At 42.6% G+C, this 19,840-nt stretch overlaps 1 pseudogene; it reads right to left on the bottom strand.

The window, feature by feature from the left end:
• Positions 1-480: 480 nt before the first annotated feature.
• On the bottom strand, positions 481-18,330 carry LOC135228934 (uncharacterized; annotated as a pseudogene).
• Between the last annotated feature and the right edge of the window lie 1,510 nt (positions 18,331-19,840).

The raw sequence follows: 19,840 nt of genomic DNA, 5'->3' as shown, positions 1-19,840 counted from the left end.
TTCACAGCTGTTTCTTCTCATTCTGAGTTGTGTCACATGAGCAAAAGGTCCCGAAAGCTTTACTCTATTCACATCATTAAGGCCAACTCTACTTTGAGGAGGCAGCTCTTTCCCAGTCATATTTTGAGTGTCTTCCAACTTGAGGAGCTCATCTTCTAGCACTGTATCAGACAATGTTCCATTGTTATCCATAAGGTTTCCACTGGCTAATTATTTTTTTCTGGAAGTAGATCGTCAGGTCCTTCTTATCAAGGAGGGACCAAACCTGGGAGAAGGACATCATGCTTGGTAATGTAGAGGGTCAGCGAAAAAGAGGAAGACCCTCAATGAGATGGGTTACACTGTCTTAGGCTGAGTTCTCTGGAGAAGCAAAACCAGTAAAGCATATAAATATATACAGAGAGATTTATATCAAGGAAAGAGGTCATGTGATTGTAGGGGTTGGAACATCCCAAGTCCTCAGATCAGGATAGAGGCCTTTTGAAATTCATGGAGCTGCACAAGCTGGTGAACCTAAGATGAGCAGGTCAGTAAGCAGGGCTCCTGCTCCCAGTCTGTGACAGTTGAGGAATCCCCGAGGCTGGCAGGAAGACCACAAAGTTTCTCCTGAGTCACATAGTTGCAGGGGCTGGCATACCCAAGATAGGCAGGTCAGGGAGCAGGACTCTTGCTCACAGGCTGTGAAGATTGGCGAATCCCAAGATGGACAAGTAAGCTGCTAGCTCAAGTCCCAAGAATTAGAGGTCAGGCAGGAGACAGCTGGTGGATCCAGAACAAGCCCACAACATTTTTAAGGCAAGCAGAAAAGGAAGTAGGTGGCAGAAGGCATAAAGATGAAGGCTGAGGGGGCGGTGAGCTGCCACAGGCCCCACCCCTGCCAGTACCACTCAGCAGATTCCATCATGGGGGTGATCAGGTAACAAATTTCGACAAGGAAGTGATCACATTATACAACTTCCAAAACACTGAGAATCATGGCCCAGCAGAGTTGACACACAACCTTAACCATCACAGTCCACCCCTTGTCAACTTGGCATCTGTACACATTTCCCCAAACCATACACAATCTCTGAATAAACACAATTATAAAGTTATACTTGCCCCTAACATACATAAACGAAAAATGCATTAGCCCCATTTACATCTTATATTTTATAAGTGAAGAAAACAAAAATATCTGATGCACACATACAAAGCAGAAATACACATAACAATTACAGTCCTTGTTTCTGCACCTGGTCACCTGGCCGTAACTGGTATTTAGAACTGCCATCTTCCACCACCCATTCTGTATTCCCATTGCCCTCAGCAAGCACCTCAGCTGGTCATGGTTCTTTGCCTGGTGGGGTGACCCAAATCTTCATTCCTGAAGGGTCTGAGCCATTAGTGGTCATGTCAGAATTGAGTTGCTGCAGTTTTCCATTGACTAATCACAGGGTACGGTAGTACTAAGAGACTCCCTAAGAGATCTCCTGCATTCCAGACATACTCTTCTTTACCTCCGTTATGCAATATCAATCTGATTTCCTCTTGGTAGTCTGGATCAATCACACCAGCCAGTGTGGTAACTCCCTCCTTTGCCTGTTGATCCAGAGGCATAAGGAGCTCAAAGTGGCCAGGTGGCATTCTTAGCTTCCAGTTCAATGGAATCAGTGATGTGTCTCCAGGTGGGAGCATTCCTCCCTTTGGAACTAAGACCTCTAGACCTGCAAAGCATAAGGTCGCAGGGAAAGGAAGAAAGTCTTGCAAGTGGGTTACCAGGGGTAACAGTGAGTGGTGCCACTCCCATTTCCACCCCTTGATTTCTGTGCCCATGAATCCTTGCTATGGGAGAAACAGCACCATATATTGGACACTGATTTAGAGCATATACAGCCTCCTAGAGAACATTGCCCCAACCCTACAAGGTATTGCCACCCTGCTGGCACCATAATTGTGCCTTTAGGAGGCCATTCCATTGTTCTATCAAGCTAGCTGCTTCAGGATGATGGGAAACACGGGAAGACCAGTGAATTCCATGAGCATGGGCCTACTGCTGAACGTCATTTCTTATGAAGTGAGTCCCTTGATCAGAGGCAATGCTATGTGAGATACCATGACGGTGGATAAGGCATTCTGGTGGTTTTGGCAGAAGCATGGTGTGCAGAGAAGGCAAATCCATATCCAGAGTAAGTGCCTATTCCAGTAAGGACAAAACGCTGCCCTTTCCATGATGGAAGTGGTCCAATGTAATCAACTTGCCACCAAGTTGCTGGCTGGTCACCTCGAGGGATGGTGCCATATCAGGGACTCAGTGTTGGTCTCTGCTGCTGGCAGATTGGGCACTCAGCAGTGGCTGTAGCCAAGTCAGCCTTGGTGAGTGAAAGTCCATGTTGCTGGGCCCATGGATAATCTCCATCCCTGCCACCATGGCCACTTTGTTCATGACCCCATTGGGCAATGACAAGAGTAGCTGGGGAAAGAGGATTAGTGGTTTCCACAGAATGAGTAATCCTATCTGCTTGACTGTTAAAATCATCCTCTGCTGAGGTCACCTTTTGATGAGCATTCACGTGAGACACAAATAACTTCACTTCTTTGATCCATTCGGAGAGGTCCATCCACATACTTCTTCCCCGTAAATATTTGTCTCAAATTTTCCAATCATGTTCCTTCCAAGTCCCTGACCATCCAGCCAAACCATTGGCCACAGCCCATGAATCAGTATACAATCGCACATTTGGCCATTTCTCCTTTCAAACAAAATGAACAACCAGGTGCACTGCTCAAAGTTCTGCCCATTGGGAGGCTATCCCTTTACCACTGTTCTTCAGGGAGGTCCCAGAAAGGGGCTGTAGTGCTGCCGCTGTCCACTTTCGAGTGGTGCCTGCATATCGTGCAGAACTATCTGTAAACCAGGCATGAGTTTTCTCTTCTTCAGTCAACTTGTCATAAGGAACTCCCCATGAGGCCATAGGTGCAGACTGGGAGATGGAAGGTTATGTGACAGGAGTGGAGTCCATGGGCATTTTGGCCACTTCCTCATGCAACTTACTTGTGCCTTCAAGTCCCACTTGGGCTCAATCTCATATATACCGCTTCCATTTAATGAAGGAGTGCTGCTATGCACATCCAACTTTATGGCTCTGTGGGTCAGACAACACCCAGTTCCTGATGGGCAGCTCAGGCCGCATGGTGACTTGATGTCCCATGGTTAAGCCTGTAGTCTCTACTAAAGTCCAGTAACAAGCCAAAAGCTGTTTCTCAAAAGGAGAGTAGTTATCTGCAGAGGATGGCAGGGCTTTGCTCCAAAATCCTAAGGGTCTACACTGTGATTCACCAATAGGCACCTGTCAAAGACTCCAAACAGCATCTCTATCAGCCACGGACATTTCAAGCACCATTGGATCAGCTGGATTATATGGCCCAAGTGTCAGAGAGGCTTGCACAGCAGCCTGAACCTGCTATAGAGCCTTCTCTTTTTCTGGGCCCCACTCAAAACTAGCAGCTTCTTGAGTTACTTGACAAATAAGCTGGAGGAGCACACCCAAATGAGGAATATGTTGTCTCCAAAATCCAAAGAGGCCCAGTAGGTGCTGTGCCTCCTTTTTAGTTATGGGGGCAGCCAGATGCAATAACTTATCTTTCACTTTAGAAGTAATGTCTCGACACGCCCCACTCCACTGTACCCCTAGAAATTTCATTGAGGTGGAAGGAGCCTGAATTTTTGTGGGATTAATTTCCCACCCTCTAGCATGCAAATGTTTTACCAAGAAATCCAGAGTCATTGACACTTCTTCCTTACTAGGTCCAAACAGCATAATGTCATCAATGTAATGGATCAGTGTGACGCCTTGTTGAAGGGAAAGGCGATCAAGGTCCATGCGGACTAAATTATGACAAAGGTTTGGACAGTTGATGTAGCTCTGAGGTAGGCAACTAAATGTTTGCCTTGCCAGCAGAAGGCAAACTGCTTCTGGTGGTCCTTTGAAATAGGTATGGAGAAAAAGGCATTCGCCAGATCAATAGCTGCATACCAGGTGCCAGGAGATGTATTAATTTGCTCAAACAATGAAACTTCATCTGGAACAGCAGCTACAATCGGAGCCACCACCTGGTTAAGTTTTCAATAATCTACTGTCATTCTCCAAGATCCATCTGTATTTTGCACAGGCCAAATAGGAGAGTTGAATGGGAATGTGGTGGGAATCACCACCCCAGCATCCTTCAAGTCCTTGATGGTGGCAGTAATCTCTGCAATCCCTCCAGGAATGCAGTATTGCTTTTGGTTTACTATTTTCCTAGGTAGGGGCAGTTCTAATGGCTTCCACTTGGTTTTTCCTAGCATAATAGCCCCTACTCTATTTGTCAGAGATCCAGTGTGGGGGTTCTGCCAGTTGCTTAGTATATCTATTCCAATTATGCATTCTGGAACTGGGGAAATCACTACAGGATGGTTTCAGGGACCCACTGGACCTACTGTGAGACAGATATGAGCCAAGACTCCATTAATAACCTGACCTCCATATGCCCCTGCTCTGACTGGTGGACCACAGTGATGTTTTGGGTCTCCTGGGATTAATGTCAGTTCAGAGCCAGTGTGCCCTAGATCCCTTTGGGAAGGCTGGGAGAGAGATTAATAGTATAAATTTTTGGCAGTGTATTGGAGTCCTTCCTCAAGGGGACCTGGCCTCCCCTTCATTCAAGGGGTTGTGGGTCTTTAAACTCACTCAAGTCTGGGAATTGATTGAAAGACCGTGACTCTCTATTCTGGCAATTTGAGTTAGACTGCTGTTCACCTAACCTAGAATTCATCCACTTGTACAGATGAAGTAAATATTTAGTAGGTTTACCATCTATTTCACCCCTAGGGACACCGTGACTAAGTAGCCAATGCCATAAGTCCCTACGGGACAGGCTATTCTGATTACTGCTTTGACTCTGCTGTCCATTACTGTAACCACGCCCACCTTGTCTTTGTCAGTTGAGTGCAGCCACTTGGCCCCTACTACTACAGGATCCAATCAGCCCCATTGTAGCTAGGTGTCTTAATTCAGTTAGGGCAGTTCCCACTGTCAAATCTGATTTACATAAAATAGCAATCACGCCAGTCTTCAAGGATGCTGGAGCTCCATTCACAAATTTGTTCCTCACAGTTGTGGTAAAAGGTGTGTCCTCTGGGCATTTCATGTGTGGGTCTGTGGGTCTAACCTGGTAAATCCACTCTAGCATGCCAGTTCCCCTAAACCTTTGGATACTTTCTTCTACAGTACACCAAGGCAAGTCTGGTACTTCACCTTGGTTTAGTGTAGACCACCGTATAATCCACGCTTTAGCAACCCAGCCAAAAAAACTATTAGATCCTTTCTTAACTTCTCTAGCTGAAACATTGTATGATCTGTGCTTAGTAGACTCATATCAACATACTCAGATTGATCCATCTTTATGTTCCTTGCACCATTATCCCACACTCTTAATAGCCATTCCCACATATATTCCCCAGGTTTCTGTTTGTACATATTAGAAAAGTCAAGTAGTTCTTTTGGAGTGTAGCATACCTCCTTCTGGGTCACACTTTGTACTTCACCGTTTGGTGCTCGCTGGGACTTAAGTCTAGTTATAGGTCTAGAAGCCAGAACCGGTAGTGTGGAATCGTTTTGAAAACATTCAACATTGTCTTGTAAAGCATCATCCTCATGCAAGGGCTCTTTAGAGGCAGCTGGGCTAGCGCTAATCTCACCAGGTGCGAGTGGAGGGGCTAAGGGTTTTTCTGGGCAGGGTGGTGTAACAGACGAACATGAAGTAATCTCTTCAGATGAGAGTGGTTCTGTTGGCAGGAGAGATTCAGCAGAATTTAGAGGCTCTGTGTCTCCAGCTTCCTGATTACCTGCCTATATGTCCCCATTCCAAGTTTCAGGATCCCATTTCTTCCCAATCAATGCCCTCACTTTAACTTCAGACACCTCTTCAGGTTGGCAATTAAGCTGGCGTTTTAATTCAGCTACTCTTACAATAAGAGTCTGGGTTTGGCTTTCAGCAATATCAGCTCCGTTACTACAAGAAATAAGGCTTTCTTTCAAAGGACAAGTAGAAGCTTTGAGGTCGTTTATGAGGCACTTGAGTTTTGAGTCTGAAGCCCTGAGTGCATCTCTTTCTTTCACCACTTTGTCTAGCAAAAGTAGGACCAACCAACCAGCTTCCTTATACTTCTCGTTCCGACCAAACTCTAGAAAGATATCATACATGTGTTCACCTAGAGCCTCGCGTTTCACCAACGCCTGATCTACTGGTGGTAATATTTTGCGTATTTGTATTGTTACCTCAGCCCATGGATTAGCAGTGCCCTCTTTACTGTTAGAAGCAGAGTCATCAACATCCTTAAGACTAACCAAACTTGAAAATCAACTTAGAAAAATCATCTTTACAATTTTGTTTCTCTAGAACCACTCTCAGTACAAGGGCATGTCCTTTGGACCTGGAGTCCCTGCGCCTGAGAAGCGCCTCAACCATGGGAAGATTGAGAACAAGGACCTTCCTCCAGAGCCGATAGAGAAAGACTTCCCCTAGAGCTGATGCCCTGAATTTGGACTTTTAGCCTACTTCACTGTGAGAAAATAAACCTCTCTTTGTTAAAGCCATCTGCTTGTGGTATTTCTGTTATAGCAGCTCTAGATAACTGAGACAGAATTTGGTACCGAGAGTGGGGTGCTGCTCTAACAGATACCTAAAACATGGGAGCAGTTTTGAAACTGTGAACGGATAGAGTTGCGACAGTGGCAGAGGACCAACGCAGCAGAGAACCTGCAGTGGCAGAGAAGTGGCAACAGCAGAGAACCAGCAGCAGCAGAACCAGGAGACCAGTGCAGGACAGCACTGGAGCTGACCCACGGAGCAAGAGAGCTGAGTGCCTGTGTGCATGAGGCTTCCTGGTGGAGTGGGGTGCCTCCAGGCACTTACTGGTGGAGCTACTGAGCTTTGGAACACTTGCCCCAGCAGAGTAGATGCAGGCGTGAGGCCCAATGAGTGAGAGACCAAGAAACCAGGAAACAGAAGCTTAAGAGACAGGGAACAGAAGAAGCTGAGCTGCCTCAATCTCAAAAGGTATGGCCATGACCTCGGAGCTTCCAAAGGGTGGAGCCATGGCCTCTGGTGTCTCTAAGGGTGGAGTTACCACTCAGATGGACTAGGAGAATGGTGTGCCTAAAGCCAAGGGAGCAGAGTTGCTGTCCCAGTGGGCCTGGAAGGCAGAGCTGAAGCCCAGGGCCAGGGACCTCCACTCAGAATCTGGAGAGTGTGGCCAATATCTAGAGTCTGGAGGGCCAGGCTATTGTGTAAATTGCCTCAGAGAACAGGAATTGTTTTCAAATCTTTGAGGGCTAATGTAATGTGTTCTGCTAGCTTGCTTGGTGCCTGTTATGCCTTCTTTCCCTTCAGTTTCTCCCGTTTGTAATGGAAATGTCTAGCTTGTGTCTGTTCTGCCATTGTACTTTGGAAGCAGATAACTTGTATTCTAGATTTCACAGATGTAGAGGAATTTTTGGATTTTGGACTTGGAGTTAAGACTTTTGCTTTGGTATGATGGGATGAATATGTTTTGCATGTTGCAAGAATGTGATTTTTGGGGGGCCAAAGGGTGGAATGTCATGGATTGAATTATGTCCCTCCAAAAAGGTGTGTATTAATTTGGTTAGGCCTAGATTCCCAGTATTGTGTGGTTGTCCTCCATTTTGTGATTGTAATTTTATGTTGAGAGGATTAGGGTGGGATTGTAACACCACCCTTACTCAGATCACCTCCCTGATCCAATGTAAAGGGAGTTTCCCTGGGGTGTGGCCTGCACCACCTTTTATCTCTCAAGCGATAAAAGTAAAGGGAAGCAGGCAGAGAGTTGGGGACCTCATACACCGAGAAAGCAGTTCCAGGAGCAAAGCACATCCTTTGGACCTGGGGTCCCTATGCCTGAGAAGCTCCTCAACCATGGGAAGATTGAGGACAAGGATCTTCCTCCAGAGCCGACAGAGAGAGAAAGCCTTCCCCTGGAGCTGATGCCCTGAATTTGGACTTTTAGCCTAGTTTACTGTGAGAAAATAAACCTCTCTTTGTTAAAGCCATCCACTTGTGGTATTTCTGTCATGGCTGCACTTGATAACTGAGTCAGACACAATGTCTGCAACAATGGGCTAAACATAGCAACAGTTGTGAGAGTGGCACAGGACTGGGCAGTGTTTCATTCTGTTGTACATAGGGTTGTTATGACTTGAAACCGACTCAAAGGCACCAAACCACAATAACAACATGTCTATAAGGAACCTTGGTGGAGCAATGGTTAAGCATTTGGCTGCTGTCATGGTTTGGATTATGTTCCCCCAAAAATGTGTGCATCAATTGGGCTGGGCCATGATTCCTGGTATTGTGTGATTTTCCTATATGTTGTAAATCCTTCCTCTATGATGTTAATGAGGGAGGATTGGCAGCAATTATGTTAGTGAGGCAGGACTCGATCTACAAGATTGGACTGTGTCTTAAGGCAATCTCTTGAGATATAAAAGAAACAAGCAGAGAGTCAGGGGGACTTCAGACCACCAAGTAAGCAATGCTGGGAGCAGAGTGCATCCTTTGGACCCAGGGTCCCTATGTGGAGAAGATCCTACCAGGCGAAAGACTGATGAGAAGTCCAACAGAGAGAGAAAGCCTTCCCCTGGAGCCAACACCCTAAATCTGGACTTTTAGCCTACTTTATTGTGAGAAAATGAACTTTTCTTTGTTAAAGCCACGCACTTGTGGTATTTCTGTTATAGGAGCACTAGATAACTAAGACAGCTGCTAACAAAAAGGTTGTTAGTTCGAACCCACCCAGCATCCCCATGGAAGAAAAGACCTGGTGTTCTGCTCCCATAAAGATTAAAAAAAAAAAAAAATTTTAAAGTCTAGAAAACTCTGTGGGGCAGTTCTACTCTGCCACCTGGAGTCACTTGACAGCACCTAACTATAACAATAACATGTCTGCATCCTAATCTCTAGAACCTGTGAATATATTACCTTACATGGCAAAAGGCACTTTACAGGTGTGCTGTGTTAAGGATTTTGAGATGGGAATGGTAGCCTGCATTATCCAGGTGGGCTCAATGATGTAATCATAAGTGTCTTTGTAAGAGAGAGGCAGAGGTAGATACTACTACAGGAGAAGACAATACAATGACTAAAGGAAGATGTTACATTGCTGGCTTTCAAGATGGAGGAAGGGACCACGAGCCAAGGAATGCACAGAATGCAGCTCTAGAAGCTGGAAAAAGCAAGGACACAAATTCTCCCCTAGAGCCTTTGGAGGGAATGCGGCCCTGCCAACACCTTGACCTTAGCCTATAAAACTAATTTTGGATTTCTGACCTCCAGAACTGTAAGAGAAGAAATGTGTGTTGTTTTAAGCAAGAAATTTGGTAGTGGTTCATTACAGTAGCCATAGAAACCTAATACAGAGGTCTTATTCAAATAAGTCCACAAACACTAGAAGACTGGTAAGGATTTCCATTCCTATGGTTCAACATGCTGAGGGGTGCCTAAGGCATACTGGATATTTGAGAATCACAGCCCCACTCTTGATTTCCTGTGTTCTTTCTCTTCCCATCATTTGAATTGTATGCTTACCAAGAGTCCGTTTCATTTGTTCCCAAACATGTCGACTTCAATTGAACATGTCATGGTAATTATGTAACTTATATCCTGAAATCTAAAGAAGTATGAAAAACAATGAAAGTAGTTTTTTCTATGAAAACTAAACTCAATGTTTTGGAAAGTCTTGATAAAGTTGAGTAGCTTAAAAATTGTTGATTAGGTTTAGGTGAGACAGTTATAATAAAAGGTGGAAAAATCTTAAAGTTTTTTTTTAAATAATTTTTATTGTGCTTTAAGTGAAAGTTTACAAATCAAGTCAGTCTGTCACGCATAAGCCTATATACACCTTACTACATACTCCCATTTATTCTCCCCCTAATGAGTCAGACCGCTCCCTCCTTCCAGTCTTTCCTTTCGTGACCGTTTTGCCAGTTTCTAACCCTCTCTACCCTCTCATCTCCCCTCCAGACAGGAGACACCAACACAGTCTCAAGTGTTCACCTGATACAAGTAGCTCACTCTTCATCAGCATCTCTCTCCAACCCATTGTCCAGTCCCTTCCCTTTCTGATGAGTTGTCTTCGGGAATGGTTCTTGTCCTGGGCCAACAGAAGGTTTGGGGACCATGACCACCGGGAATCTTCTAGTCTTAGTCAGACCATTAAGTCTGGTCCTTTTATGAGAATTTAGGGTATGCATCCCACTGTTCTCCTGCTCCCTCAGGGGTTCTCTGTTGTGTTCCCTGTCAGGGCAGTCATCGGTTGTGGCCGGGCACCATCTAGTTCTTCTGGTCTCAGGATGATGTAAGTCTCTAGTTCATGTGGCCCTTTCTATCTCTTGGGCTCTTAGTTGTCGTGTGACCTTGCTGTTCTTCATTCTCCTTTGATCCAGGTGGGTTGAGACCAACCGATGCATCTTAGATGGCCGCTTGTCAGCATTTAAGACCCCAGATGCCACACTTCAAAGTGAGATGCAGAATGTTTTCATAATAGAATTATTTTTCCAATTGACTTAGAAGTCCCCTTAAGCCATAGTCCCCAAACCCCCGCCCTTGCTCCGCTGACCTTCGAAGTGTTCAGTTTATCCTGGAAACTTCTTTGCTTTTGGTCCAGTCCAATTGAGCTGACCTTCCCTGTATTGAATATTGTCCTTCCCTTCACCTAAAGTAGTTCTTATCTACTAACTAATCAGTAAATAACCCTCTCCCACCCTCCCTCCTTCCCCACCTCATAACCACAAAAGTATGTGTTCTTCTCAGTTTATACTATTTCTCGAGATCTTATAATAGTGGTCTTATACAATATTTGTCCTTTTGCCTCTGACTAATTTCACTCAGCGTAATGCCTTCCAGGTTCCTCCATGTTATGAAATGTTTCACAGATTCGTCACTGTTCTTTATCGATGCGTAGTATTCCATTGTGTGAATACACCACAATTTATTTAACCATTCATCCGTTGATGGACACCTTGGTTGCTTCCAACTTTTTGCTATTGTAAACAGAGCTGCAATAAACACGGGTGTGCATATATCTGTTCGTGTGAAGGCTCTTATTTCTCTAGGGTATATTCCGAGGAGTGGGATTTCTGGGTTGTATGGAAGTTCTATTTCTAACTCTTTAAGATAACGCCAGATAGATTTCCAAAGTGGTTGTACCATTTTACATTCCCACCAGCAGTGTATAAGAGTTCCAATCTCTCCGCAGCCTCTCCAACATTTATTATTTTGTGTTTTTTGGATTAATGCCAGCCTTGTTGGAGTGAGGTGGAATCTCACTGTAGGTTTAATTTGCATTTCTCTAATGGCTAATGATCGAGACCATTTTCTCATGTATCTGTTGGCTGCCTGAATATCTTCTTTAGTGAAGTGCGTGTTCATATCCTTTGCCCACTTTTTGATTGGGTTGTTTGTCTTTTTGTGGTTGAGTTTTAACAGAATCATATAGATTTTAGAGATCAGGCACTGGTCAGAGATGTCATAGCTGAAAATTTTTTCCCAATCTGTAGGTGGTCTTTTTACTCTTTTGGTGAAGTCTTTAGATGAGCATAGGTGTTTGATTTTTAGGAGCTGCCAGTTATCGGGTTTCTCTTCGTCATTTCTAGTAATGTTTTGTATTCTGTTTATGCCTTGTATTAGGGCTCCTAAGGTTGTCCTTATTTTTTCTTCCATGATCTTTATCATTTTAGTCTTTATGTTTAGGTCTTTGATCCACTTGGAGTTAGTTTTTGTGCATGGTGTGAGGTATGGGTCCTGTTTCATTTTTCTGCAAATTGATATCCAGTTATGCCAGTACCATTTGTTAAAAAGACTATCTTTTCCCCAACTAACTGACACTGGTCCTCTGTCAAATATCAGCTGCTCATATGTGGATGGATTTATATCTGGGTTCTCAATTCTGTTCCATTGGCCTATGTGCCTGTTGTTGTTTTGACTACTGTGGCTGTATAATATGTTCTAAAATCTGGTAGAGTGAGGCCTTCCACTTTCTTCTTCTTTTTCAGTAATGCTTTACTTATCCGGGGCTTCTTTCCCTTCCATATTAAGTTGGTGATTTGTTTCTCCATCACATTAAAAAATGTCATTGGACCATACTTAATGGTCTGGATGTGACTAGAGGAATCCTGGCGGTCATGGTCCCCAAACCTTCTGTTGGCCCAGGACGGGAACCATCCCCGAAGACAATTCATCAGACATGAAAGGGACTGGACAGTGGGTGGGAGAGAGATGCTGATGAAGAGTGAGCTAATTATATCAGGTGGACACTTGAGACTGTGTTGGCATCTCCTGTCTGGAGGAGGGATGGGAGGATAGAGAGAGTTGGAGGCTGCCAAAGTTTTCACGAAAGGAGAGACTGGAAGGGCTGACTCATTAGGGGGAGAGCAAGTGGGAGTAAGGAGTAAGATGTATATTAACTTATATGTGACAGACTGACTTGATTTGTAAATGTTCACTTGAAGCTCAATAAAAGTTAATTAAAAAATGTCATTGGAATTTGGATCGGAAGTGCATTGTATGTATAGATGGCTTTTGGTAGAATAAACATTTTTACTACGTTAAGTCTTCCTATCTATGAGCAAGGTATGTTTTTCCACATATGTAGGTCCCTTTTAGTTTCTTGCACTAGTACTTTGTAGTTTTCTTTGTATAGGTCTTTTACATCTTTGGTAAGATTTATTCCTGAGAATTTTGTCTTCTTGGTGGCTACTGTGAATGGTATTGATTTGGTGATTTCCTCTTCGATGGTCTCTTTGTTAATGTAGAGGAATCCAAGTGATTTTTGTATGTTTCTCTTGTAACCTGAGACTCTGCCGAACTCTTCTATTAGTTTCAGTACTTTTCTGGAGGATTCCTTAGGGTTTTCTGTGTATAAGATCATGTCATCTGCAAATAGAGATAATTTTACTTCTTCCTTGCCAATCTGGATGCCCTTTATTTCTTTGTCTAGCCTAATTGCTCTGGCTAGGACCTCTAGCAGAATGTTGAATAAGAGTGGGGATAAAGGGCATCCTTGTCTGGTTCCCGTTCTCAAGGGAAATGCTTTCAGACTCTCTCCATTTAGAGTGATGTTGGCTGTTGCCTTTGTATAAAAAAAAAAAAAATTTTTTTTTAGATGCCCTTTATTATGTTGAGGAATTTTCCTTCAATTCCTATTTTGCTGAGAGTTTTTATCATGAATGGGTGTTGGACTTTGTCAAATGCCTTTTCGGCATCAATTGATAAGTTCATGTGGTTTTTGTCTTTTGTTTTACTTATGTGGTGGATTACATTAATGTTTTTTCTAATATTAAAACAACCTGGCATACCTGGTATAAATCCCACTTGGTCGTGGTCGATTATTTTTTTGATATGTTGTTGAATTCTATTGGCTAGAATTTTGTTGATGATTTTTGCATCTATGTTCATGAGGGATATAGGTCTGTAATTTTCTTTTTTTGTGGTGTCTTTACCTGGTTTTGGTATCAGGGATATGCTGGCTTCATAGAATGAGTTAGGTAGTAGTCCATCATTTTCTATGCTTTGAAATACCTTTAGTAGTGGTGTTAACTCTTCTCTGAAAGTTTGGTAGAACTCTGCAGTGAAGCCATCCGGGCCAGAGCTTTTTTTTGTTGGGAGTTTTTTGATTATCTTTTCAATCTCTTTTTTTGTTATGGGTCTATTTAGTTGTTCTACTTCTGATTGTGTTAGTTTAGGTAGGTAGTGTGTTTCTAGGAATTCATCCATTTCTTCTAGGTTTGCAAATTTGTTAGAGTACAATTTTTCATAATAATCTGATATGATTCTTTTAATTTCAGTTGGGTCTGTTGTGATATCGCCCATCTTGTTTCTTATTAGGGTTATTTGTTTCCTTTCCTGTATTTCTTTAGTCAGTCTGGCCACTGGTTTATCAATTTTGTTAATTTTTTCAAAGAACCAGCTTTCGGCTTTGTTAATTCTTTCAATTGTTTTTCTGTTCTCTAATTCATTTAGTGCAGCTCTAATTTTTATTATTTGTTTTCTTCTGGTACCTGATGGATTCTTTTGTTGCTCACTTTCTATTTGTTCAAGTTGTAGGGACAGTTCTCTGATTTTAGCTCTTTCTTCTTTTTGTATGTGTGCATTTATCGATATAAATTGGCCTCTGAGCACTGCTTTTGCTGTGTCCCAGAGGTTTTGATAGGAAGTATTTTCATTCTCGTTGCATTCTATGAATTTCTTTATTCCCTCCTTGATGTCTTCTATAACCCAGTCTTTTTTCAGGAGGGTGTTGTTCAGTTTCCAAGTATTTGATTTCTTTTCCCTGCTTTTCCTGTCATTGATTTCCACTTTTATGGCCTTGTGGTCTGAGAAGATGCTTTGTAATATTTCTATGGTTTGGATTCTGCAAAGGTTTGTTTTATGACCTAATATGTGGTCTATTCTAGAGAATGTTCCATGTGCGCTAGAAAAAAAAGTATATTTTGGAGCTGTTGGGTGGAGCGTTATGTGTAGGTCTATGAGGTCAAGTTGTTTGTAGCAATTAGATCTTCTGTGTCTCTATTGAGCTTCTTACTGGAAGTCCTGTCCTTCTCCGAAAGTGGTGTGTTGAAGACTCCTACTATAATTGTGGAGGTGTCTATCTCACTTTTCAGTTCTGGTAAAGTTTGTTTTATGTATCTTGAAGCCCTGTCATTGGGTGCATAAATATTTAATATGGTTATATCTTCCTGGTCAATTGTCCCTTTAATCATTATGTAGTGTCCTTCTTTATCCTTTGTGGTGGATTTAACTTTAAAGTCTATTTTATCCGAAATTAATATTGCTACTCCTGCTCTTTTTTGATTGTTTTTTGCCTGATATATTTTTTTCCATCCTTTGAGTTTTGGTTTGTTTGTGTCTCTAAGTCTAAGGTGTGTCTCTTGTAGGCAGCATATAGACGGATCGTGTTTCTTTATCCAGTCTGAGACTCTCTGTCTCTTTATTAGTGCATTTATTCCTTTTACATTCAGCGTAATTGTGGATAAGTTTGTGTTTAGTGCTGTCATTTTGATGCCTTTTTGTGTGTGTTGTTGACAATTTCTTTTCTCCACTTACTTTTTTTTGCTGAGACTTTTTTTTTGTAAACTGTGTGTTCCTCATTTTCATAGTAGTTGAATTTATGTTTTTCTTGGTTTTTATTTTGAGTTATGGAATCGTTATACCTCTTTGTGGTTACCTTAATATTTACCCCTATTTTTCTAAGTAAAAACCTAACTTGTATCGTCCTATATCGCATTGTTTTCCTCTCCGTATGGCAGTTCTATGCCTCCTGTATTTAGTCCCTCTTTTTGATTATTGTGATCTTTTACATAATGACTTCAGTGATTCCCTGTTTTGAGCATTTTTTTCTTTTTAAAATTAATCTTAATTTGTTTTTGTGATTTCCCTATTTGAGTTGATATCAGGATGTTCTGTTCTGTGACCTTGTGTTGTGTTGGTATCTAATATTATTGATTTTTTGACCAAACAATTTCCTTTAGTATTTCTTGTAGCTTTGGTTTGGTTTTTGCAAATTCTCTAAGCTTGTGTTCATCTGTAAATGTTTTAATTTCACCTTCATATTTGAGAGAGAGTTTTGCTGGATATATGATCCTTGGCTGGCAGCTTTTCTTCTTCAGTGCTCTATATATGTCATCCCATTGCCTTCTTGACTGCATGGTTTCTGCTGAGTAGTCTGAACTTATTCTTATTGATTCTCCTTTGTAGGAGACCTTTCTTTTGTCCTTGGCTGCTTTTAAAATTTTCTCTTTATCTTTGGTTTTGGCAAGTTTGATGATAATATGTCTTGGTGATTTTCTTTTTGGATCAATCTTATATGGGGTTCGATGAGCATCTTGGATAGATATCCTTTTGTCTTTCATGATGTCAGGGAAGTTTTCTCCCAACACGTCTTCAACTATTCTCTCTGTGTTTTCTGTTATCCCTCCCTGTTCTGAAACTCCAATCATGCACAAGTTATTCTTCTTGATAGAGTCCCACATGATTCTTAGGGTTTTTTTCATTTTTTTTTAATTCTTTTATCTAATTTCCTTCAACTATATTGGTGTCAATTGCTTTACCCTCCATCTCCCCCACTCTGCAGTCCAATTGCTTGATTTTGCTCCTCTGACTTCCTATTGAGTTGTCTAATTCTGTAATTTTACTGTTAATCTTTTGGATTTCTGAATGTTGTCTCTCTATGGATTCTTGCAGCTTATTAATTTTTCCACTATGTTCTCAAATAATCTTTTTGATTTCTTCAACTGCTTTATCAGTGTGTTCCTTGGCTTTTTCTGTAGATTGCCTTATTTCATTTTTGAGGTCATCCCTGATGTCTTGAATCATTCTGTAAATTAGTTTTTTATATTTTGCATCTGGCAATTCCAAGAATGAATCTTCATTTGGGAAAGATTTTGATTCTTTAATTCTGGGGAGTTGTGGAAGCAATCATGGTCTGCTTCTTTATGTGGTTTGATATCGACTGCTGTCTACGAGCCATCTATAAGATATTGTAATGATTTATTTTATATTTGCTCACTGAGTCTTATCTTGTTTTGTTTTCTTTCAAAATACGTAGATGGGCTACTAGATTGTGCTGTCTTGATTGTTGTAGCCGTTGAATCACTTATGTCCAATTACCAGATGGTTTGGGCTATTACCAGATATATAAGCCTAAGAGTCTATTCACTATTTTTGAGTAGAATCTGATTTTCGGTTACCAAGTGTGTGGTGTAGACTGTCACCTATTCACTTAGAGGAGTAGTGGTGATAGTTGTGTGCACCAGATTCTAGTAGCAGCAGGGGGTCATACTCCGGGGAGGGGCAGGATGCTGACAGGCTTCCCCCAAGTGCCAGTGAGGTAGGTGTGTCTCTATTCCTAAAGCACTTTGGGGGGTGGGCTCTGCAGCTGTACCTTAGGCACCCAATGCATGTACCTCTACAGATTGGTGGGTGTCACTATCCTCAGACCCCTATGGCAGGAGGCTAGGTGGTTTGGGCAGAGCTTGAGCCCTCAGTTCCCTTTTGTGGGTCAGTGAGGGCTCTGTTTAATAGGTAGAGATATCAGACCTGGGAAACTTGTCTTTCCAGTAATCCGCTAAAACAATTACAGTCAGATCCCTGTCAGAATTGCCTTTGGATTATAATAGCCACCTTGTTGCCTGTAGGGATGAAAGCCCAAGACTGTGGATCTCATATGCTTGGCTGGAGCTGGTTCTGTGTTTTTAGTCCAATTTTGGGAAGTCAGGGAAGGATTTTTGGTCCCTGGGTTTTTTGTAGCTGCTTTTCTCAGGCCAGGAGAATGGGTTAGGAAAAGCAAAAAAATAAAAACAAAAAACCGCAGAGCACTTCACTCTCTGGCTCAGGAAATTCCAATGTTAATGAAGCCGCCTGGGAAGGGGAGGGGAAGGATCAGATAGATAGGAGAGAGTAGCACCCAGGAATATAGACAATGTTACTTATCTTGCTTGGTGATGACTGTTTTATCTGAGGTTCCCGAGGGGTGTGTAGCCTGTGCGCATCGGCTGGGTCAAGATTGCCCCAAGGGTCATGCCCACGTCCTTGCTTGTGCTGTCTCAGAAGCCGTGGTCAGTTCCTTCGCTCCCAATCCAAAGACCAGCGCCAAGGCTCCCCAGCGGGAATGCTGCACTCCAGGCTCCAAAACCAGTCACTGCCTCCTGGTGACTTCTTCTCCTGTCAGCTGCATCACTGCACTGCCTGTGTGCACTGGCTGGGCTTCCCCCGAGGTCACCTCTGGGGGCTAAGGCTGCGTCCCGTGTTTGCGCCATCTCAGGATGCCGTGCTCTGCTCCCCTGTTCCCAGTCCAAAACCCGGCACCAAGGTTTTCTGGCTGGGACGCTGGCTCCAGGCTCTGAAAACAGTCTCTGCTTCCCGGTGGTTGCTTGTTCTCTCGTTAGCCCTGTCAGTGTGCAGCCTGCTTGCGCTGGCTGAGTTTCTACGGAGGTTACCCCAGGGGGCTAGGGCTTAGGACTGTGTCCCATGCCTGCCCCACCTCAGCAAGCCACAATCAGCCCCGCCACTAGGCACCTGGGAACCGCGAGGGCTCAAGGCTGTGGCACTGGTCACCAGTCCCAGAAGCGGTCGCTGCTTCAGGATGGAGCTTTTTGCTCCCCTGTCACTCAGGTCAACTCTTTAGGTCTGTGTTTGATGGTCAGGGTTCATAGATTGTCATGTATGTGATCGATTCACTTGTGTTTCTGAGTCTTCGTTGCAAGAGGGATCCGAGGTAGCTTCTACGTCGTCAGCCATCTTGGCCCCACCTCCTATAAATCGGAAAAATCTTAAAGTTTAAGAAATATCTTGCACCCAGATTTTTTCCCCGACAAAGATATTTAGATTCCCACTGGAATTTAGAGAAATCCAAACTTGAAATTTCCTGACATGGTATTTTGGGTTTGGTTCATATGAGAAAATATCTCTGAATTCTAGTAAATCTATATAGCCACACAAAAGTTGTATTCCTACATCCAAAGATGGGCAAATTGATGTATGTGGTTGTAGTTAAAATTTAATAACATGGAGCAATGCTACTTTTATTCAAATCCTGGTTCCCCACTTACTAATTGTGTGCTTTGTTCACGTTATTTCACTTTCAGTTTCTTCATCTGTATAATGGGAATAATATTGGTTAAGACAAAGGGTTGTTGGACGACTGAGTTAATAAATGTAAAGTAGAACAGTGTCTTACAACTCAATAATAATTAGCTATTTTTATTGTTGTTATTGTTATCATGTGGTTTTGTTTTCTTGCTTTGCCTTTTTTTTTAATTTATTAAAACCAGCCCAGGTTGTATTGACTAAGAAGACTTCCCCCATACATGTCGAGCATGACTATAATGTGTATGACTGTAGCAGTCTTCTTGATTTCAAGCATGAGAAATTGGCTTGAGCTATCATAAGAAAAAAAAAGTGCGATTTATTGGTAGGCTAATGGTGGTTTACTGACTTTATTGGGTTGGATAGTGTCCTCCCAAAATTCACATCCACCTGGAACCTCAGAATGTGACCTTATATGGAAGCAGGGTCTTTGCAGATATAATTTGTTAAGGTAAGGCCGTACTGACTGGATTATGGTGAGGCCTAAGTCCAATGACTGATGTCCTTAATAAAAGAGAAGAGACACATTGAGAGGAAAATGTCATGTGAAGATGGAGACAGAGATTAGAGTGAGATGTCACAAGCCAAAGAATGCCAAGGACTGCAGGCAGCTACCAGAAGCATGGAGACGGGCATGAAACAGATTTCCTTCAGTCTCCAGAAGGAACCATCCCACCTTGATTTCAGACTTCTGCTCCCAAAGTCTTTGCATTGTTTGAAGTAGTGGGGTGGGAAGAAGGCTTGTCTAACATGATTAGACTTGCATTTTGAAAAACTCAGGATCCTGGGTAGAAAACAAATTTTGTTGTTATTAGCTACTGTCTAGTGAGCCTTGATTCATGGCAACCCCATGCACAACGGGACAAAATACTGCCTAGTTCTGTGCCATCCCCATGATTGGTTGTGGATCAGACCATTGTGATCCAAAGGATTTTCATTGGCTGATTTTTGGAAGTAGATTACCAGGCCTTTCTTCCTAGTCTGTCCTAGTCTGGAAGCTCCACTGAAACCTCTTCAGCATAGTCTTAGTTATCTAGTGCTGCTATAACAGAAATACCACAGGTGGATGGCTTTAACAAAGAACAATTTATTCTCTCACAGTTTAGGAGTCTAAAAGTCTGAATTCAGGATGCCAGGTCCAGAAGAAGGCTTTCTCTCTCTG

The sequence above is a fragment of the Loxodonta africana genome, chromosome X (genome assembly GCF_030014295.1).
Source record: "Loxodonta africana isolate mLoxAfr1 chromosome X, mLoxAfr1.hap2, whole genome shotgun sequence".
Lineage (NCBI taxonomy): Eukaryota > Metazoa > Chordata > Mammalia > Proboscidea > Elephantidae > Loxodonta > Loxodonta africana.
The sequence above is the reverse complement of the archived record's forward strand: the minus strand, read 5'-3'. Positions and strand labels throughout refer to the sequence as shown.